The 23,743-nt window shown below is 38.7% G+C and overlaps 1 long non-coding RNA gene across 1 annotated transcript; it reads left to right on the plus strand.

Moving 5' to 3' along the window:
* Positions 1 to 13,300: 13,300 nt before the first annotated feature.
* On the plus strand, positions 13,301 to 22,309 carry LOC138513108 (uncharacterized). Its single transcript, XR_011281708.1, has 3 exons — positions 13,301 to 13,377; positions 14,284 to 14,367; positions 22,241 to 22,309. It is a non-coding gene; the product is annotated as an uncharacterized lncRNA (long non-coding RNA).
* Positions 22,310 to 23,743: the final 1,434 nt, after the last annotated feature.

Genomic DNA, 23,743 nt, shown 5'->3' on the forward strand with positions numbered 1-23,743 from the left:
TACAAAAAACATCTGGCAAACAACTTCTGGCTTGTGAAATTTCTGAATGTAGGGAATTTATGGCAATGGCTTGCCGCAGTGGACATCCAGCATTAGAGTGCAAACATTTGGAAATGGCAAAAAAAGCAGACCCATTTCAGTTCCCTAATGAACTGCAGGTAAACTCATTAAAAGAAATGAAGAACAAAAACCTTATTTCCTCAACAAGAGAAAAAGAATGCCAGGAAATAGTTTCAGCTGCGAGTGATGCAGGGGTTTGTGTTGTGTACCCAGTTTTTTATAAAGATCAAGGGTTTTCAGCTCGATTTGTATATTTCTCTGTGTACACTGGCAAGCAAGACTACTGGTGCATTTTCAAAAGAACCCGTGTCACATTTGATACGAAAACCGGAAATTGGCACTGTCAGTGTAAAGGCAGCCGTAAGGTTCCTACCTGCGTTCACAGATACCTTTCAATGTGGTGGCTTTTCCAGGAACATCCAAAGTTACTGGAAGGTAAAGACCATGAAAATATCAACAACAATATTCCTGGTATTGACAGAGATGATGATCCCTCAGATGATAAAGATGATCTAAATACTGTCGATTCATTGTTGGAAGGCAGTGAATACCCACCAAACAGTATGCACGTAAAGAAAATGGTTGAATATTTACATATAAAAAAAAGAATTCCAGAAGAACTCCCTCAGAATTTGACTTTGGAAGACAAAAAACCACCATTAAAGTTTGTTCCACTGGAAACACATTGTCCATACTGTCCAGGACCGACAGCGCCTTTACTTCTTCAGCCAAAACTCATTACAAAAAATGCAACTGTGTATGCAATGTTTAAGATCCATAAAGTTAATTTCAAAATAATCATATTTAAAATATTATCTCCTCTCTGTATGAATGTATATCTATGTATGTATGTATGTGACACATTGGCATAGTATGGGTACATGGTTGTAATTACCTGCTCCATGTCTAGCTTCAGAAACTTATTTCAGAAATGATTTGACCAGCCACTTATCATGTTTCCTAAACTGCAAAACCGATGATGCCTTCCCGATAATAGATGGGCGGCTGTCCCAAACACTGAGCTAATAATAGCCAATAAAGTATTCTTTCTTCTCCCATTTAATTTGTTGATCTCTCCATTATGTGTCTTTGGTAATTGTGAAATACCTCCAATTTCACAATTTCTTCTGCTAGTCAAGGCAGCACATAAGTTCCAACAGGTTTTTATCCCATCTAAGCTTTCTTGATTATGTTACAAGTTTTTATTGGTAACCAGTGTAAGTTTCTAAATGTAGGGCCATTTTATTCACATGTTTTGGCGCCATTGATTAGTCTAGGTGCAATTCTATGTATCTGTTTGAGTGGTACAAGGGTTGTACTGTGAATGCCCACGGTGTGTGCTTATCCACATTCAAATGTGATATTGACAATCATTGTACACCTGTCATTATCTTCAGGGGTTGTTGCAATGGATTTATTTTGCATGGTAACATTAGTACTGAACTGATATTACTCGTCTTTTATGAGGTCACGTTGCTCATGTGTTGCCAACTTGGTCCCCTTCTCTCCGCCACCTCTCTCTTTACCTGCGGCGTTCCCCGGGACTCTATCCTCTCACCCTCGTTTTTTAACCTCTACTTGGCCCCTTTGGCCCACCTCATCTCTACCTTTTCCTCTAACTTTCAGTGTTATGTGGATGACACTCAGCTTTCCTTCAGGCTCCCCTCAGCCTCCTCTCATCTATCGCTCATTCCTGATTGTCTATCCGCGATTCAGGTTTGGTGCGCCTCCAATGATCTGTGCCTTAATACCAGTAAGCCGGACATCCTTCTCATTGGGACCCCTGCTCCCGCTTTCCCTCTCTCACTCTGGCTGCCCTCCTTGGGCCCTCTTCCTTCGCTTTCCTGTGAGTCTAAAAACCTTGGTGTCTTCTTCGACTCCACTCTCTCTTTCTCTGCTCACATCTCGGACGTCGCCAAGAAGTCCCATTATCAGCAAATCCTCCTCAAAGGGACTCTTCCCTTTCTCACTTTGCCTCAGAGGATCACTGTCTTCAGAGCCCTAGTTCTCTCTAGGCTGGACTACTGCAACAGCCTCTGTCTCAATCTGCATTCCTCTACTCTCCGCCCTCTTCAACTTTTCCAGAACAGGACTGCGAGACTTATCCTTTGCCTCAAGTCCTGGCACCATATCTCTCAAGCCATGAAATATCTCCACTGGCTCCCAGTGACTGCACGGATCAAGTTCAAGACCCTTTGCATTGTCTACAAAGCTTTCTGGGGCCGGGGCCCGCACTACATCCAACGCTCTCTTCCAAAATACCTTCCTCAGCTACCTCCAACTCTCTAAGGGTTAGACACTACTCCAGGCAGAGAGTGGGGGGTAGATCTCTCTCTTCTGCCGTTGCCTCCCTCTGCAATGGCCTCCGTGCCCATCTCAAACTTGTGCTGGACCCCTAAAGTTCCAGAAGCAGCTTAAAACCTTCCTCTTCTCTGCTTTCTCTCCCTCTCTCCCCTGCTGACATACCTGTCTGCTGTATTGACTGGTTGCTTGGCCACCATCAGTGTCTCACTAGGTACCAGGCTCTCTCTTGATATGTCACCCTTGCGCTGCCACCGGGCCTTCCATGCTCTTAGGGGCTGTAACTGTAACCCTACAGTCCCTTGTTCTCCCTTCACTACCCAGAGCCGTGCTGCCCTGGCTGCACTGACACAGAGCATTGCTGCCCTGTTTTCCCCTCCCCTCTCCCTTGCACTCCCCCCTCCCTTTACCCTTAAACTTCTAATTCTCGCACTTGCACAATCTGAATGACACAATGCCTAGTATGATAGTTGTCTTGTCCTCCCTCTGTGTTCCCTCCCTTGTCTTGTTGCGCATAGAAACACTTGTGTACAGGCGCATTATAAATGACTTATATCATATGATATCATGCGGTTGCATATCATATGGTTATTTTAATAACCTTTAACAGTAAGGCAAAGGTGAGCATTGTTTGATTTTTTTGTTGTACATTTTGGTTCTACATTCAGATTTTTGAGAAGAAAGCTATTAAGCATGTTTTTATGAATGTGGAGAAGGTCCTTTATGATAGTGGTGCATTGATGATGTAGCGGAGGCCATCAGCAGTTCACCTTGATTGGTTTGCTGACTGTGGATTGGAGAACATCATGCACACATGTGGTGGGCACAAAGGATTTACAGATGGCGCAAAGGTTCTTGGATGAGATGGGTTTTAATTTTGAGCAATGCTTTACATTACATTTTGTATTTGGTTTTGATGCTTCTTTAGAAAGTGCAGTCTCTTCAATCAGTTCCCTGATTTTGGGGATTTTGGCAATAACAAAAACTTTCATGGCGTTGCCTTTCTTCACTCATTGTGTCATTTGTTGTTCAGGTAGAGGATTGTTGCTCCATTGCATTGCTTTAAATGCAGCTCTGATTTTTCAGGCTGCCTCTTTCATTTTTAAGTGTAATGTAAGGAGGTAGCTGACTTTTATTGAGGTGACTGATTAGGTGCTATATTTTGAGCTCATTGGAGTGCGACTTGTTTCTTCAACAGACCTCTCCCTGGCAGATGGAGTGCTTGCTGTCTTTGACATAATGGAAATGACATGGGAAAGATGGTTAAATCCTTACTCTGCTTCATCAGTCTATTCTCCGTACAATACAGGATAAAAATAATTTTAGATTGATTATAAACATCAAGACAAAAGTCTAACTATGATCTGTGAAATACGAATTAATTTGTATTCTCCAACTTTTAGCACCCCACAGTGTACTTGTAATATTTGTGTTAATCTGTATACCAAGAATTTCATTAAGATTTCTGTCATTTAACTAGGTATTCATGTTTATGTGAAGATTTGCCCAATTTGCTGTACTCCAGTACGATTCCAGGAATATACTACAGGCTTCCACAATTTTAATGACAGGGTATTTTTGACAATTCCTCTGTGCATTCTTTTAACCACTTCATTTCAGGTTTGTTATTTTAATTCTCATAACGTTTTCAAAAGATATATGTATCACAAAGAATTATTTGTAGAAACCAGTTTAAGTTATTTATCAGGACATTGAGCAAGAGGAGCAAAATCTAGCTTTCATATTGTATGAAATTAGCCATCTAGCGACATGTCCTGTATTCATATATGCACCAACTGAATGTACTTTTCAGTAGTTTAGTATATTTTTTTGGACGCTTCTAAATTGATTTTTATTAATTTATTAATTGTTTTATATTTTTTAAGTCGGAAAATGTAGTTCAGACTCTCGCATGCACCGTATGTCTGTTTGAGTAATTGTGTATTTTCAACACATATTCAGGTGCATTTCTTTAAGTTAGCAAGTGTAATGGATACCTAGTGTTTGCTGCATATTGTGTCCTGAATTACAAGCTAGTAGTTTATTTGTGTCATCCTTGTCAATTGGGTGACAATGATGGTACATTGTCTGTCAACAACGATTTAATGCCAGGAGCTCACACTCAAAGACTAAAAGAACAATTGTAAAATCTTTTTTTTAAACCACAACTTGCTAGTCATACTAACTTAAAACACTTAAAAGTAAGCAACCTGGTAGTAGCTTTTAAGCACTTTATTTCTTCTCATAACCTTTTCTGTAGTCATCCTAATGCCCTTTTCACCCTAACGGACACATTTTTGTTTTGCATGCACCCCATTTATTTTCCTATCTTGTCATAATAATTTCTCCACTTTCCATCATGAAAATACACAAAACCTCTGCATGCATAGAGATTACAAACAGCATATTGATTCCCTTGGGTGTATGTGTATGCAGCATTATTTCAGGCCATATATTAATTGTTTATTGCACAAGAATAACAATAAGTTCACATATGTATTCATTCTGTTTGCATTACAGTACAAACAACTAGAGTCATGTATGCCATACTGCAAATGTGTTTTAGGCAAAAGTATTTGTAACAAAACCAGGTTCTTCTTTAACTAGTTAGCATAACTGATTCACATTTTTTCATCTGTTTATTGCATAGGTGCACATGTTAGATAATCCGGCTTTTGTGAGCAAATTTACAGTTTGGTATGACCCATACTGTACTACTCTGGTGCAAAATCACAGCGAGACATGCATCACATTGGTACACTGAGCATCAACATCACAGTAGGGCATGGATTCATTGGCAATGGAGTTGTGTTTTTATTTCACTTTCATAAAGATTACTACATTATTATTAAAAAGATGTGCAGTATGTTTATTGAATAGTGTAACGTATGCTTTTTTGGTAATATTATAATGTCAGTTATTTAATTAATACTCTATCTTCACTAGAACCACACTGCTATTGGACGATTCCTAACAACAATGGACGATTTTATGGGGATAAGATGCCATCATGATACACTTAGGAAGGCTTTCTTTCATTTTTCTGCAATGAGAGACTATTCCTACAACTTCTTCTGCATCCGATGTGGTCACCATCCTGCTATTTTAATAGCAGATGCAAACTGGAAACTTTCATTTGATATTCCCAGTGAGTACATGTTTACTATATAATAGTTTTATTTCTCCGTGACAGTATTTCTCATAATTCATTTGAATTTAATTCCATTTGCAGCAGCCTATTTTTAACTTTTTTTTATAACAAAATTTAATGCCATCAGCTTTTGTACAATTTAATTACAATATATTATGTTTTCTTCAATTTCTTTGAACATTTGGCCCATTTTTTGTCTTAATCAATCTATCCATGACAGCCTTTGCCCAGGGAATCTCACGGTGCTTTGTGGTGAAGAGGTAAGGCCTGTATCCCCAAGAATCCACCTCACCACCTCAGATTGTAAACATGGGCTTGAAAGCTACCTTCAGAGTCCATTTCCAAAGCATGAGCAAACCCAAAATCTGGGAGAACAACCTTCCAAATCATGCAGAAGCCTGTATGATGCAGGATCCACAAAACAATGTGCAGATCATTGAAAATAGTAGGCGAAGGAAATGACTATCGCTGGAACAGAAGAACAGCAGTCCCCGCAGGAGCGAATGGCGAAGAAGTAGTAGTGGTAAGGAGACTGAAACAATGTGCAAGAGCAAAAGCGGGACAAGGTCAGGGCTCTAAGGGAACAGTCCAAGGCAAAACAACGCCCTGAAGGAGCCAAGGAGGAGAAAAGATGTACAACGGGTACAACGGCAGGTGCGACCAGGGAAGACAAGGAGAGAGAAAGGCAGAGAGAGAGAGAGAGCAAGAGATAGAGAAGCATTGGTACAATCATGGCAAGTATATTGCGATGCACCACTTACTTAATCCGGTCATCCTTTGTAGTCCCGGTATACACGTATTCATGACAGCAGACGCCATTTTGATGCCATGACTGCGCCATCTTGGAAATGGCTGTAGGCCCTTCCATCGCCACCATACGTATGCAGACACAGCGAGTTGCCAAGCGGGAGCTTTCCTGACACAATCTCGATGTTTTTCAATGTACTCTTTTTTATGAAAATAGCAAACATAGACATAGTGTAACTGTTACGGAATTTAAATATCGGTCTTATCGGCACAAAGGTTGATGTTTAATTGTTACAATAAACAATTGTTTACTGAACTCATTTATGCTTCAAGGTATATTCTTAATTATTCTATGTACATTAATTACTATTTGTTTTGCTCTATGAACTTTCTTGGCCATACATACTTATTCTGCTTCGACTTCAGAAAGGGTAACATCATTACTTCCAAAACTGTTAATTTAATCTGGCTAAATTATGTGAAGAAATATCCATATTTAATTTTTCGCGTTGCCTTTCCTTCCTCCTTGTAATTATATGATGACCTCAAGGAAGCAATTGGATACAGTTCTTTCTGCCTATAACTTGCTAAATATATCACATGCCTTGTTATATTTTCTCACTGCACACAATTGAAAAATAATGTGTATAAAAACAAATTTATTTCTAGCAAGCAAACAATATTTACTTTTCTCTACATTTTTAATAGTGCATTTATTTAAAAGGCCGACACTGTGTCGTGATAAAGAAGAGGACTTAAAAGTCAACATTAAAAATGCTTGGGAAAATGTGGAGTACAAAATAATTGCATGTGGTCTTTTCGAAGGTATGATTTTATTCAGTTGACTGCTAAAATATTTCATATTTAAAATATTTAGTTAATTTCTAACTGAAATCAAAGTTAGTGTTTTGTAATGCAGTATACAGTGGTGTGCATTAGGTTCTGAATTCCGACAAACTCAGGTGTGTAATTTGGATGTACAGCCAGAGGCAGAGTCATTTTATTACATTGCAATACAACATAAATTCAGCTAGTAGCCCATTCTAAAACAAATTGCTCGGCTGTTTTTTAATGAGTGTCTATTAAACATTCAATGGTGCTGAAGATATGACTCTCATTGAATACCTCATTGGGTGTTGAATAGTTCATACAATCCTAATAAGATCCATGCTCACACATCATGGAGTGGACTTGACCCTTATCATTTGCTAATGCACCAGCTGATTCTATCTATGTCCAATATCCAAAGTCCTCCTACAACCTGCTTTGATGAGACTTTCATAGATCAGACTTGTCTAGAAACATTGTCAAGGATGAACAGGGGAAAGGAGGAGAAAGGAGGAGGAGAGCTGCCCTCATACGGGCCAGGAGTGTCAGAGGAGGAGGAAGAAGAGGTAGAGGAAGAGAGGGTGGACAAGATGTCCTGAATTTTATTAGTCAAATGAGAGGACAAGGCCATGCAGAGGCTCTGGGAGGGGACCGGAGAGGTAGAGACTGCAGCAGCATTGGCCAGCTCCTTACAGATTTTGAAAAAGTCAGTACAATTGTTACCTTCTTCCTTTCCTTTCTGAGGTCTTGGAGCGTTTCTCCTACTTTCAAATGCTATCCTTTATTACCTTCATCACACTGCTTCCTCATTTCCAATCTGCCTTTCGCCCTGATCATTACTCTGAGAATGTTTTTCTTTCAGTCTGTAACTCTCTTCTTTCTTCACTCTTAATTAGCTTTATTAAATCAGCAGCCTTTTATACTATTTGTCACTCTCTCCTATTTTATTGTATTTCATCTGTGGGTTTTTCTGGTTTTCTACTTAAATAGTTGAATTCCTAAGTTTCTAATTTCACCTACTCTGTCTCTAGGTCATACAATGTCTCTCCATCTTTTCCTGTTTGTCACAGTGATCCTCAAGGTTTTGTCCTGGTTCCCCTCCTTGTCCCGGTCTACACTTACTCTTTGATGCTATTATCTCTTCTTTTGGACTATCACACCATTTCTATGGGGATATGACACTTACCTTTTTATATCACAGTAACTATCAATGAGAAATATCCAATTACTTGTGCTTTACAACATCAATATTATACTTTTAATTTGTTCCATGCAATTGTTAATTTTAAGAGTGATTTCTGTTGAATGCTTTGGTTTATGATGTTTATGCTTTGAATTTTAAAAACAAAACTGCTAATTAGATATTTAATTAAATTTATTAATACTGTGTAATGTGAGCATTTTGAATTACCACCCAAAGAAATGATTATGATTTTAATTAAATAAAATTGTTTTTGTTTTCCCCTTTGTATTATTCAAGGGAATGAAAAAGAAAACCCATACCACACTGAATTAAACTATTCTAATTTTGTGCCTTGGATTGGGAGTTCAAGCAGATTGGGAGACCTAGTGCCAAAAACTGAAGTGAAGAAAGGACTGCCATTAAAGCATAGAGAAGAAATTGTTCATAAAGAAGAAAAAACAATTGATGAAGATAAGGTTTTATTTCTTTTGGAATCGTCAGAGGTATCAATTCAAATTACTTACAATTTTCTCAAATGTATTTCCGCTGGAGAATATACCTGTTACAGTGCCACTTAAATTGTTTGTTAAAGATTCAAAAGGATCATTTTACAATACAGTAAACATGATATTGAATAATTGTTTATAATTATTTCAATTGCCTTTTTAAGGTTAGTCTAAGAACCATTCATCAGTTTTGTTAAAGAATGTTCACAGCCTGGTCTGCCCCAAAATAGCTGTTCTTTCTCGTAACCAGCCTCGCTCAAAGTGTCCCTGTGCGTGCCACCTTTTATTCTCACACGGAGTGTTAACAAGTGGCAGGTGTGTATTGTTAGGACTACGTGCCTGACTCTGCTTGGCCTCATTGCAGGGACAGAGCCAATGAAAGTCAGTGGAGGTAATCTTTCTGACCTCATTACTCATCTTCCTTGGCTAAGTACTGTTGTCAATGTAAAGTGTGGTGGAATTATGGGAGCTGTAGTTTCACATACAATAAGCAGGGGTAGGGGTTAGATGGGGTGTGGATAAAGGGGCATACCATGTCTCACCATTGGGTGCTTCTCCCCCACTCCCCGAGGACCCCCTCTGCAGGTGATCCTCCCTCGCTTGTCCACCCCCAGCGTCAGGATCCAAAAGCTATTGCCTTTTCCTTGCCACCTGAGTACGGGATCCCGGGGACTAGGTTTTTTGTTTTTTCACAATAATCTCTTCCGATTTTTTAAATAGCACATGTATATTTAAATCCAGTTATTTAAACTCTCACATCATTCATCTGTTTTTTTTATTAATATCATTGTTTTGAAATTGTTTTTATATTAAATGCAAGCTCTCGTTACACTAGAGATGGCATAATATGCTTCAATAAACATTTTTCTCAGGCATCTAAAGAGGAATTGGTTAATGCTTGCCAAACCTTGGGTGTATCTGGGATAGGATCCAGAACAGACCTTATAAACCGACTTCAAGAGCTTGTTCTCTACAAAGAAATTTACCCAAAAATGTTTTCTAAACTTCAGAAAACCGGAGGTATGTCTTAAAAAGAAATAAAATGCTTTACTAATTAGATTTTAGAAACATTTTAGACATATCGAAATGCAAAAAAGTATGTCAAATTTGTGTTGTTCTTGTAAGTTAACATTAAATAAGAAATCTATTTTAGTCTCACGAATGATGTCTCCAAACAAATCTTTAGTATTGCGTATGGCACTTGTTATGGCATGTTCAAATGAGATATAATTGTACATGATGATATTTTTGCCATGTCTTTAATGTTTAACTTTTAGTTTACAATGTTTAATGTTATATTCTATTTGAGGTTTGGACAGGATACTTTACAAAAAAGGGCCATATATAGTCCGCTGAATAAAATTATGAGATCATGTACTACAATCATGTGTGGATTTTATGTTGTTGCAGGAGGCGTTCTTCACACGGTTTGCATTCATTCAGTAATATATTATAGTCCCCGTTATGGTGGCAAGAATCAGCAAGAGATCATTCTGATGGGCTATTGAGTTTTTTATACCCGCCTAGTATTTACATTTCTGACATTGCTGGTCAGGTTGCTAGACATACAAACAACAGAACACAGCAAGAATTCTTCCAGCCTAATGATGGAAGACTTTGTGAACCAACTGAGGCAAATATTAAGAAAGCTGCAGATAAGACTCTCAATATTAAAATCCCATGGCTGACAAATCTAAAATCTAACAATCCCATGCAATGCAGGCAGAGTTCTAAAGGGAAATGGTGCCAGAAACAGCATCCCATATCGGGCACAAGTGAAAGATTATCTTTATATGATCGTTTTCATGAAAAAAACCAGACAAGACCAGAGGAAAAGTTACGGAGCATCATGTTAATTTCTGACTTGTTGGGATTTGTGAATACTGCTGAAGCTGAATAAATGAATAGAGCGCTTGCATCCAACCGATACTTTGTCTGTGACATGAAAGACTTACATTTTGTGTTTTCAATCGGCCTTTTATTTCATTTACACAATGAAAAAATAAATCGCACATTTGAAAACCGAATGAAAAAAATTACATCAGCTAATTTTACTTTGCTTCTCGTTGGAAGGATTGCACTTCAGAAAACAGGTAAATGGAAATATATAACACATTATTATCCAGTTTTAAATCCTGATTGCCTTTCCTGTCTTCATGTTTTGTTCTTAGCCATTCACAAAGTATTATAACTTTTTTATGCTATAGCATATGTAGAGCACCCATGTGTATGTGTAAGTTATTGTTCAGTCCTATATGTAACTTGATATGATTTATATAGAGCTATGGTTAGTTATTCAATGAATAAAAATGAAATCTTTCTTGTTAGATGAAAAAATGCTTCAAAATTCGTTTGAAAAAGATCACGCTGAAACTGAAATGGAATTACAAATACAAAATCAAAAAATCACCAAAGTGAAAACATTTGAAGCTTTTTTGGCTGATACATTTCCAATAAATTAAAAAAATGAGGTGAGCAGAAATATAAATGTCCTCTTATTATGAACAAATGAAACATCTATTATTACAGAATAGTAACACTGTTTGAGTGATAGACGATAAATCTAATAAACGATAGGCCAATTCATACAGATCAGTGGGGACAGAGATGTTATTACAAGTTGCATCATTCTGTGATACAGATGTCTTCTCTGAGGACCTCAGTCCAAGTAGAGAACTTATGAAGCAAAAAAGGATCTGACAGTTGGTACAAGGCACCTTCAGCTAGATCAACTAGGCAAATCCAAATGTTCGCTATGAAGTTTCCTGTTTATTTATGGTTCACTGGTTAGATGTGGGTGGTATCATAGGGTTAGCTGTGAAGAGCCTATCAATAAAAATGCATTTTTTACGTTTCCACCGGCATCAAGGAGCTGAAAAGTTAGGGAATGCGCACAAAAAAGCACATGAGCACTTGTATTTTCAACAGATCATTGCTGTCAGGGGTCTTTTCAGAATATTGTTAGCTGGGCACTTATGATATGTCATTTATAATAATAAGTGTCCACATATCAATATACTTGTTCCCTGGGTCTGGTCTGTGATAGAGGAGACCAGACAAAGTTGGAAACTGTGCAAATATTATGCCTAAAGTGCATCTTGTTGTGAATTGTGAGGCCTTTTTGTCTATGACAGGCCATCATCAGCCCACACTTTTCATTTAAGATTATTCACACAATTCATATACCCATGCAAATGAATTTTTTACATTAGGATTCATTGGTCATTATCACCCCGTGCCTAAAAAATGCTGATGTTTTGACAATTTTCCGCTGCACAAGTAACATGCAAGTGGGCAGAATGTCTTCACAATCTTGCACAGTTCTTTTTGGTGTTGTTAGCTTCCTGGTGTACCTGAGGTTATGATCAAAAGGTGTACTGTAGACTATTAGCTACATTCTTCAATTTTGATTTTCATAAAGAAGATAGTAACATGCATGTGTGAATTTGCAATATAATTCATAGGAAAAAAAAAGTATTAATCAAGATGTCATTATACTAAAAAAAAATTATTTTTGCGATATGTTAAAATGTGCTTGATACTTGCTATGTGCTATTGACTATATAGAATGTGGGCGAATAATAAAAAAAGATCCAAATCAATATCTTTCAATATGTGATTGTATGACTTTTTGAGCGATAGACTACCTAAACATTTCACATGTAAGTATATTTAACCTAAACATTGCTTCTTTCATAAAAGGAGCATCTGAAGAAAATTCTGAATGACGGTGGTGATGAAGAGGAAAGATTAGCATTAGTGGGTAACAGTCCACTGAACCGAAAGGGTTTGAAGAGACTTTGCACCGTTAGCATGCTTTTGGAAGACAAATCTAAGACACAACCTGCATTAGGAAACTGGCTAACAGATGATGTAAGAAAGCAAAGATGTGACATGCCATACCAATCGTATTTCATAATGTAGATTATTTGACAATATTGACATTTTTAATTATTCACCTGTACAATATTTTTATTTAAGGTTCTCAATGCACGAATTTATCAGATAGTTTCGGACAAAAAGGATGTAAGTTGAATTCATTCTAATTGTTTTGTATTAAACATTTTGATACTTTTATAATGCAAACAATGTATGCAGTAGGGAAATAGAAGTCATTATAATCTTATTAACATTCCACATTATCAATTTAAACATAATGCACAAATCTGTGAAATTACCATAATTTCTTTTACATACTTAGGAGTATTTTTCCACTTACTTGAGTTTTTGAAGGAATTATTTTTAAAAACGTGTGTAAAAAAATAAAGATGAATGTACTGCTAATATTACTTTCACAGCCATAACGTCATAACTATAGTTGATTGTCGAAATCAGATTTATTGGGATTTATTTAGAAAAGTGTTCTTCAGTGGTAAAATGCCACTAAGAACTAATTTCTAAATCTGGTTTTATATAAGCACCAATGTATAAAGATAGCTAGCAAACTATATTTATTTCTTAGTATGCAAACAATTGTTATCTACATTGTTAATATTTTTTTCTGTTTTCAGCACCACATGATAAAAACATTTCATTATGTTTGGTGTTGGAGAGAAGTACGTGCTGGAAGACCACTACAACAAAACATACCATGTCTAACGGTGGGTGAAAGACAAAATATACAACGTGTAATGAATGCGAAAGCATGAAGGTAACCCGTTAATAAAAAAGATTGCAATTTTGATAGTACTAATTAAACTGCATATATCATATTCCTTGATTAGTTAAGTAAATTACTGTTGCCATGGGTTCCTGTTCTTGACACCACCACCACCCGGGAGGTGTCATTTAAGACCCTGGGCCTCATTAGGAGGTGGGCGGTAAGGGATTACCGGCACCGGTAATCCCTTACCGCCCTACTACGAGTTCCCTTTGGGGGTCCTCCCTTAACGCCTGGTTTTTCCAGGCGTTAAGGACGGGACCCGTACAGGGACTTTAGAGCTAATAACGGTACCACAATTTGCGCCTTATTAGCGCCTTCCCCATTCCCATTGAGCCCTCTGGGGGCTCAATGAGAATGGGGAAGGGCCCTGGTAAATGGGGAATTACCGCCCCCGCCAACCTTGGAATGGGGCGGTAATAGCTCCATTCACATGGGCGGAGTCGGTAAGGGTTTGGAGGCAGCCATGGCACTAATAGCGCCATGGTTACCTCTAAACTCCTAATGAGGCCCCCTGTCTAATATACCATACTGGTGAGCCTTGGGATTGTTGCACAGCTTGTACTACCATGCACCTTTGACCCTTAAGGAAAGACACAGAGCTAAGTACACATGACAAGATAATTATGCTATAAAATTAGCAGGTTGCAGTTAGCAGACTTGTTATTAACAGACTGAGATTTCGGCACAAACAAGTGACCCATGCTGACATGTTATCAATGTTAAATTCAAGTATTTAAATTCTCAATGGATGTGCTTTCATAAGAGTGAAGCACCAAGAAATATTCTGAACTTGTTTAAACAGAATAAGGGAGATTAAAAGTAACATACATTGCTATTTTTGTAGGGCATTCATGAAGAGAGTATTGTCTATTTTCCTCGAGTTGTTGGTGGGAATTCTCCAGAAATTGGAAATCATTTTATTTTGTGGGTAAGTTAATTTATCTTTAAAAAGAAACATTTAAAATTAAAGAATATTTCATAAGACAATACATTAGATTTTTGCTTTAATACTTGCAATTTGTATTTATAAAATGTATTTTAGACTTTTCAAATAGGTAAGAGACATCTTGACAGTATTGTGTATCCTTGTCATGAATACACGAGTCAAACAGCAGCAGAACCCTATCGTGGATCAGAGGAGTCTCGCACTTCACCAAAATTCATGAATAACTTGCAAAACTGTGCTTTCTCTGCTTGTGGTGTTTGGCTACAGTTCACCTGCTCCTCTGCCCTGTAGCCATGTGATATCAGACTGAAGTACTGTGCTTTCTACCCTTAAACCATGAATTCTCTGCCTAGTACCCTGACTGCAATCCTATGTTATCTGACTACAGTTCTTCTGCTTCTTTAACTGCAGTTGTCAGTGTTCTGTCTGCACCACTTACTTTATGTTTCCAGTTCTCTTGTTCATTGTGGCTTGTAGTTCTTATTATCACCTGTAGTTTGATTCATTATAGTCAAGAGCTTGCTTGTTAACAGTATGGTTGGTCCTGTCTAGAATTTCTGGTTCTAGTTTCCTTGTTGACAGTCTGCAGTTCAGTCCCTTTTATTCTAGAGTGACAGTTTTGTCAAGTCTTGTTTACTTGTCTATTATTAACTACGGCATTCTTTTATGATAGTGCATAGTTTCCACTATGTATTTCAGGTGCACTCTAACTGGGCTCCTGTCCTCTTGATCCTTGCTTACTTAGAATTCCTGTTCTTTCCCTGGATATTTCATTGAAGTTTTGTGTTACAGGTCCTGTGCTCACTTGTGCTTATGTAATTCATTATTCCAGAATTTGGCTGCTGTGATTTACAGCAGGCAATCTGTCTCTGGCAATAGGTGCATGGCAGTAGTGTCGCGTATACCATATTCATTAACAGTGTGCTGGTTCCTGTTTTAGGAGACTGTCTGTCACTCTTATGTTCCTGATAGAGACATACATGTTTCAGTCCTGTAACACATTTTAATAATAATAATAATTTTAATGTGACATAGTTTAAATAATAAACTTTACACATATTCATCAATATACCAAAACCATACATTGAGTAAAATTCCAATACAATACAATATATATACATTAAAAAATTCAACTTCAAATAATGCAAAGTTATAATGATTTGTTCACTGTCTCTGTAATTCATCGTCTGCCAAATAAACCATAGGTACTAATCTTTTGCCTCCTAGTCATGTATATGATCAACTATGTTATGCTACCCTTAACAATATCTCAGTTTCCATATAGGAGCGCAACCTGACCAATTCCCAACAAGCATTATATAGATATGCCCAACTTAGCTTCTACCCGTAGCCAGATAGAGTAGAGTGTTTTTAACAATCTTATGCTGTTGGTGTTGATACAATGATTCCAGAAAAGCATGTCACCTATGGTTTCCATGTTATGTACATGCTTTCCCAGATGCCTAATTATATCATCTGTCATTGCCAAACATTCTGTGAGTACATGCTTAGCTGTCTCAAGATGTTCCAAATTCCTGCAGAGACGGCAGTAGCGTTGATCTTTGGGTAGCTTATCTATTACCCCTGTGTTCATCCTTATGGGAAGATATTCAATTCTTAATAGCAATATAAATCTCCTGAGCCTAAGGGATGGGCATAGCAACAGATATGTCTGCGGTTTCTTATAAGTGTATAGTCTATTTTGCACAAAGCTATATCTTTTTAGCTTGCTTAAATGGTCAAAATTTTCAAGCCAGTCCCACAGCTCTAGCCTTCTCCCCATAAGAGATTGCATCGCTTCAGTATATGATCCTTCACGATGTCTCCAACAGATGTCATTGAGTAAATGTTCCATTTGGTCTTTAAATTCTCTAATGGGACCCTCAGTGTTACTTTTCAAAGGGAATGACATTAGTAAGGCATTACCCTTGCCGTACACCATTTTTAAATAGAATCCCATCCTTTTTTTTAGTACCTGCGCTTTTAACGATATAAGCCCCAGCTCCAGTCTCAATAGCGACATGGGTATACAAGCCGGGAGTCCCAGGATCCTTCGCCAGAATTTTCCCTCCACAATTTGTAGCCAGTCTAGATCCATTTTAATCAGGGATTCAAGGCCATAGATTATCATAGGGGAAAAAACCTGGATATAAAGATGGCGGGTTCCCCATAGAGTAAAACCTCCCTGTTTAGTTGTGAAGCTTTTGAAGAGGGCAGTAATTTGTGCTGCTCTTGTTTTCCGGTGATGTTTACATGTGTTATAGTCACCTTTGGGTTCTAGCTCTATCCCAAGATATTTATATACCGGGGCATATGTGATTACAACACTATCCATGCGAAGCAGTACACGTGCAGATCTTTTACTTGTGTATCTCATCACTTGTGTCTTCTCCGCATTAATAGTGAGCCCGTTATGAGCTGAATATTCCCAAAGGGCAATTGCCGAACGTCGTAATCCACTGAAAGTATGATCAAATATAACTATATCATCTGCATATGCAAGCACCAGACAAGGGGTTTTACCTATGCTAGGAGGGCAATTTTTTGCAGTAGCTATTTTCAAAGGGATGTCGTGGACATATAGATTGTATACAAGTGGAGCAGTCACGCATCCCTGCTTCACCCCTCTATTCTGTAGTACTTCCTCCGACATATGACCGTCCTGGTCTAATTTTAGTTTCACCTTAGTGTTCTGATGTAGCAGCCTAAGGTAATACAGCAGATCAGCTGGACAGCCTAATTTTCGAAGCTTCGTCCAGAGTTTTTCTCGTGGGATGGAATCAAATGCGGCTTTGAAATCTACAAAGAGAGCGTAGAGGGGGGGTTGCCCACCTTGTAGGGCCCTACTACGCATATAGTCCACAGACAATAGGTTATGGGTAGTGGAGTACCCCATTCTAAAGCCGCATTGGAATTTACACAATATATTGGCCTGGTCAACCCATTTCTGGAGTTTTCCCAATAGGAGTGAGGCGAAAATTTTGCTTGTACTATCTAACATGGAAAGTAATCTGTAGTTGTTGGGATCGAGTCTATTTCCTTTTTTGAATATAGGAATTAGAATGGCCGATTGCCAAGAGCTTGGGATTTTTCCTGTGCTCAAAATTTTTGTGAACAAGATATTCATTACTACAGACCAAAACTCCGGGTTGCTTTTTATTACAATATTGGCCAGACCATTAGGTCCAGGTGCTCTGGAAGATTTCAGTGCTTTAATCGTAAAGAAGATGGATTCATAGGAGATGTCTATGGAAGGGTCAGTTGGAGTATTACCAATCTCAGTCATCTCGTCATATTTAGAATCTATATTACGCTTTTCCAGGAACCTGATCCACTCAGCACTAGATATTGTGTTTGCTAACTGTCGAGCCTTGTTTCCCCTGGCTTCATTAAGGAGAGACCATATGCTACTGGATTTCCGAGAGCAAATAGTCTGCACCAGCCTTTGCCAAGATCTATTTCTATCAAGGCTTCTCTTTGCCTTGATGTCGGCCCTGTATTTGTTCCTCAGTTTCTTAGATGTTAGAGTATATATCTCCCAAGTTAAACTAGTTTTCTTGGCTCGTCTTAAATTAGCTCTTAATGTTCTTTTGGTATCTCGAATGTATCTGTCGTAAATGGGATATTTCGTTTGATCACTGATCATGCTTCCGGTAGGCGTTGCAGCATGTTTATCCGAAAACTGGTATATCCAGTTCTCTACATCATCAATAGACATTTTTGTAAATTCTTCTATGTTGGGGTAGCAGTTTTTATTTAGAGAATCTGTAGCCAGTGATACATTCCTGTCCGACCAGCGAATGCAGGTCCCAGCATGATTAATTTTTAAATCCCCTACCATACAAGATTGAGTACGAACTTTTATATTGTCAAAAGAGCATGCTAAAACTGCATGGTCACTCCAATTATTGGGGATTACTATCATATCTTCGACTGATAGAAGCATGCTTGGAGAGACGAAAACATAGTCCAATGTACTAACCATTGCTCCGTTCCTCCAAGTATGTCTACCCGGATGATCACTTTTGGTACGACCATTTATCATCTCCAGCTCCCATTTGCGGAAAAAATATACCCAATCTAATCCTTCGCTCTCAACTTTCTGATGTTCCATGGCACATTTAGGATATATCTTTGGATTAGCCGTTCTCTGTTCACCTCCTAACATATGGGTATTAAAATCTCCTACCACACAAACATCCACATTTCCTTCAATAGTGAGCCAGCTGGCTAATAGCTCATGCAATGCTTCCTGTAAGGACTCTCTATACACTGCCCCCGGAGGGTTATACAAACAGACAACTAGCAGTTTACCAGAATTCTCCTTATTTTTTACTATTTCAACTGCAAGCAATTGATCTTCTTGGTTCACGTTCAGTTTTCTAGAACCAAGCCAGTTAGCTACCCCAATCCATAACCCTCCATAGGGGCGTCCTCTTTCTCCTCTTTTGGCAGATACCTGATGGCCATTGTAACCATCCAGGTATAGAGGATTCATTGCCAAAGTCTCTTGGAGACAGATACAATTGTAATGAGATAGTTGTGTAATCGGTCCATCTTCATTTAGGAGATGGGCAAAGCCCCTGCAGTTCCATGAAGCCAGCAGTAATTTTCAATGTCCGGCTGTGACCTTGGGAAGAGCCTCTGTCAACCACCTCAAAACAGACTGTACTTCTGTCATGTCCACCTTCTTTCCAATTGGTATATTAAGACAGGCAACGGTCGATCTATCGATCGCAGCTTCCAATTCGGAGCCACCTGGCTCATTATATAACGGTTCAGCATCTATCTCGATATCCACCATTGACAATTCTTTTTTAAATGTCCTTAACAATTGTGCAGTGGATAAAAATTTACAATGTAGAGCAGATACCTTGGGGTAAGTACCCGTCAATGGTTCTAAAAATTGAAAGTCCTCGGATTGTAAGACTCTCAATTGAGGAACAGAAAACAATCTCTTCAGAAATTCCGAGCGTGAGAGCCAAGAACATTTGTCAGGTTGATACAGATTTTTTATAATACAGGTACGGTTGCCCCAGACGGTATCATTTTCTTTTATGGGATCCGATATTGAGAATACAGAGCAATCTGGACTTCCATGTTTACTAGCTGTTTTTGGAGTATTTATTGGGACGATGTCGTCCTCAAATAAGGACTCGTTCATTGTATTTTCACGTTCGTCTACCTTGTCCAGGGCTTCAGTATCCCCGGCGATCAACCAGCTCGTTAGGCGTCCATTGCCTAGATCTTTCCGTTTCTTTGCCCGAGCAGCTCTTTTTTTTGCTTTTCTTGAGCGATGGATGGGCTTCCCCGTCTCAGGAGGTGACGCCCCCTGGCAGCTGGTTCTAGCTCCGCAGGATGCTACCTTAGCCCTCTTGCGTTGTTTACGCTGCTTACGAGGAGGCAGTGTCTCTGGCAGTATCTCTGGATATTCAGTTGTTTCTATGCTTGGAGCTATGGTTTGTGGCTCATGCAATTCGTTTGCCATTGAGATGGCTTCAGTTAAATTGTTTTCCGCCTCCTCGGCCAGATTCTGTCTATGCTCTAGGTCACTGATCAGAACATCGGTATTTGCCAATATTCGCCCAGACATCCGTAGCAATATTTTTAATGCAAATTGTAAAGATGCCACTGATGCCTGTAGTTCAGCAATTTCTGGCACTAATAGGGAATTACTGTTGGTTTTCTCTGTGCCAGATACCAATGATGTATCTATAACTAGGTTAGGTGAGGCTGATAATCTCATCAGTGATCCATCATGAGGTGGCAGTTTGCCATCTTCTTTGTCTGGGCTCTCAGGCTTTGGGAGATTCCCTTTGTCCGGTGGGGTTATTATCTGAGGAGTCATACCTCTCTGGATATTCAGACACAAGTCTAGAAGAGAGTTATTGTCGATGTCTTCAAAGTTAAGTGAACTGCCCAGATTAGAGATGTTGACCACTGGTTCCATGGGTGTCTCCAGAGTAGTGGAGTTAATGTCCACTGGCACATTTAACGGGAAAAAGCCTGTGATCTTTCCCTGGTCAGCAGGGATACCCTTCTTGCCTTTATTTCTCTTGCTTTTATTTTCTTCCACTATAGACCCTAGGGCAGCCTCCTGTTTCTTTTCCCTTAGATTGTATTTGGAAGTGGGAGGTTTTTTAGAGGGTGCCATCAGTTCAAGGGTTTAGACACTATGTAGGGTCAATAGATATAATTGAGACAGATTACGGATGCAGGTCCGGTCGAAAGAAAGGTCCTAGCCTCAAGCCACAGCTCAGGTGGCTACCGTATGGCTAACTGCTGTCGTACTATGCAGGGGGCGCTTCCTATGCCAGCATAAGATGAGTACTCATGCAAGGTTAGTCTGTACTCTGCTACCTAATTCTGCCAATGGGAGCAGTGGAGGTAATGCAGCAATTTCAATATAGAGGCGGGCAGGAAGCCTCCTTCCCCCTTTTCAGACTGCTGTCCTCTATTATACCTCCTCTTCCTGGACCAGCATACCTGCTATACCCTTGCTCTGCCCGCAGACAATTGTCAAATGCCCATTACCTGATTTACAGTAAATGACTGTCTCAGGATACGGCAGCACTCGATCCTGTTTGTAGAGGCGCCGGCAGGCGGGCGGGGAAAGGCAGAAAAAGGCTGGCTGCGGCTGTACCAGGTTGCGTCTCCCACGCTTGCCAATCAGTACGGGGCCTCTACTAAAGGCCGCGGCACTCGCCTCTTACCCGCCTCTTACCCGCGAGGTAGCGGTCTCCACACGGCTCGTCAGGCTCGTCGGGCGGATTCACAGCCGAGCCTTCTCCGGCGCACGATTTGCTCGATTAGAGGAAAGGTCCTAGATCCTAGGCGGGACCTCTCCTACGCGTCAAGCCGCACCTGACTGGAGCTCACGTTCGCCAAGGAGAGCTTCCGTAATCTGGCCGCTTCCGACAGCGTAAGTCCGACAATCACATCCATCAATGTTCCACATTTTGTATTGTAATTAGCCTTCGGGTCCAGTCACACTAATGCATTTCTGTTGTTCATTTTGCATGGACAATGAGTGTGAACCCCTGTAATAGCAACCTGCCCAGTAGGCTAGAGCTTGCAGTGACATTGTGGGAATCCCTACAGCCATTCGGTGTACAGAAGAAATATGAACAAAACATGTTTTTCTTAATTGGAGTACCTGCCCTTTTGTAATCACTGTCATCGGTGCTGGTCTATCCCTAAAGCCTATCATTTACTATCTGCAAGACTCTTCTCATTCCTGTATCCAATATACCCTTATAGTTTCAGCTTTGTGGGTACTGTACTATAGCATCCTACTCCCTATAGAGTGTTCTAGCTGGAATATGTTGTGTACTAGAACAGAATGTACAATTTAGATCCTTGGGAGTAAGATGCAGCAATGGCTGTCAGTTGGCTGTAGCAATAGGTATGTACGGATGTATTTGGTGAGGTTTACTTGATTACCTAATTAAAGGACTTTATCTGCTTACCGTGTAGCAGATAATTTCATGTTCCCCTTCAAGCCCATGACAATTATCTTTTCCTTATGTACACCTTATACTGGTTTGATTTCTAAGATGTTTATAGTGGTTTTCAGCTAAATTAATTCATCTGGCTAATATTCATGACTGAACTATTTATTTTATTCAAGAAGGCAGGACTTAAACAAGAAATAAAATAGGTATTTCATTTTCTGTAAGCTGTTAAAGTCATTAGGAGCTAACAACATATATATTTCTTGGATTGTGTAGAATTAATTTACATGTGTTTAAATCTATTTACAAGCTATAAAATAGGGAACATAGATAATGTACTGTGTGGCTTTTTCACAGCAAGTAATATTGTATATGTAATTTCCTGCACATGATACTTTCAGATTTTCAATGGTAAGAGGAAAATGATACAAATATTTGATTCTTTGGGAACATATCTAAATATTAATGAGGAGGAGATGGAAATCATTAGGTAAGAAAAATATTTTTAAAAATGTGATATTTTATTGTAATGGGTTATTTATAATGCACTTAATACCCAGAGGTTTCTAAGCTATCCTATCGAGATATTTAGGTTCAATGTTGTTAAATGTATAAGTGATGTATAAATGTTATGTATTGCAATTAAAGTTTGTCTTTATTAGAGGGGTATGAGTTTCAACTGTGACATTTTTTATATATGTAGTGTTCATGTTCATGAATGCATGATTTAACTGTGCCAGATGAAAACATTGTAAAATAAACACGGTACTAATATTTAAGTTATTAATACATGGTTGTTGTATTTTTCCTTTTTACTTTGATATAGCAATATTTTCAGTCACATATGGGATCTAAAGAAGTGGAAAATTGAGATCCCAACACAATGGATACAGAAGGACAGTGAGAGCTGTGGTGTTTTTGTCTGCACCGTAGGTCTAATATTATATTTGTAGATGTTTTTAAAACTTCATGTGATGTGTAACCTCAGTTATAGCTAGGGCTAGGCCATGCTTTAAGCGGCATATTTGAGTCATAGACCCAGACTCGATGCAAATGTGTTCATATTTAGTAAAAAGAAAGCTGACAGATTTCCCTTAACAAAGTTACATTAAATTACATCAGTTTTCTTTTGCAAGAATCTGTGATGAGTGCCAGTAACCTTGAAGTTAGATTGCTGCAGTCTTCTATTATAATAAAGCAGTTCCCTGCTCTCCAGGCTTTTCTGGGACAAGCACCAAGTGTTCTGATAAATAGTAAAAAAGAGATAGCAATATGAAGGAACTACAAAACCGCAGAAAGACTACATACCTCCCTCAACAGCTTTAAGCTGATGACGGCTAGAGATGAGCTAAGATAGTGAGTATGTGGAGTTTTGTCCCCTATTGATATCACATTGAGAAAGGTATTGAGGTATTGAAAGGGGAAGTGCTTTTAGGTACTTCTATGAAGATTACCTAGCATTAATGGTGAGATGAGACCTTTATGAGGCAGGTCGATGTTTTTTGAGGACTATGATATCTTGGAGATGGTGGACAAGTCTTAAATCCTAAGTAGATGTAGCAGAAATGAGAGGCAATGACAATGATTGATGCTTTAGTGACTATTTTCATTTTAAGGGTGTTGTGCGTAGAGACCATTTGCCCATTATAGTAACAATGTTTCTTTATTATTTTTTTCTCATAATTAAAAGACTTATTTCATACATGAGAGTGTATGAAGCATTCATTAAGTGTTCATTACTCATTGTTTTATGATAAGCATTTGAACATGAACAACGTGTGGGGCATCTATTTAAATGTATTGTGTATTGATGTGTTATATATAGTACATGTTTTTTAGACACATATGAAGGGTTACTGGAAGGTGAGAGCAGTGGACTATCGATATAATATATGTGACTTTGG

The sequence above is a fragment of the Ambystoma mexicanum genome, chromosome 12 (genome assembly GCF_040938575.1).
Source record: "Ambystoma mexicanum isolate Mex_15411 chromosome 12, UKY_AmexF1_1, whole genome shotgun sequence".
NCBI classification, from domain to species: domain Eukaryota; kingdom Metazoa; phylum Chordata; class Amphibia; order Caudata; family Ambystomatidae; genus Ambystoma; species Ambystoma mexicanum.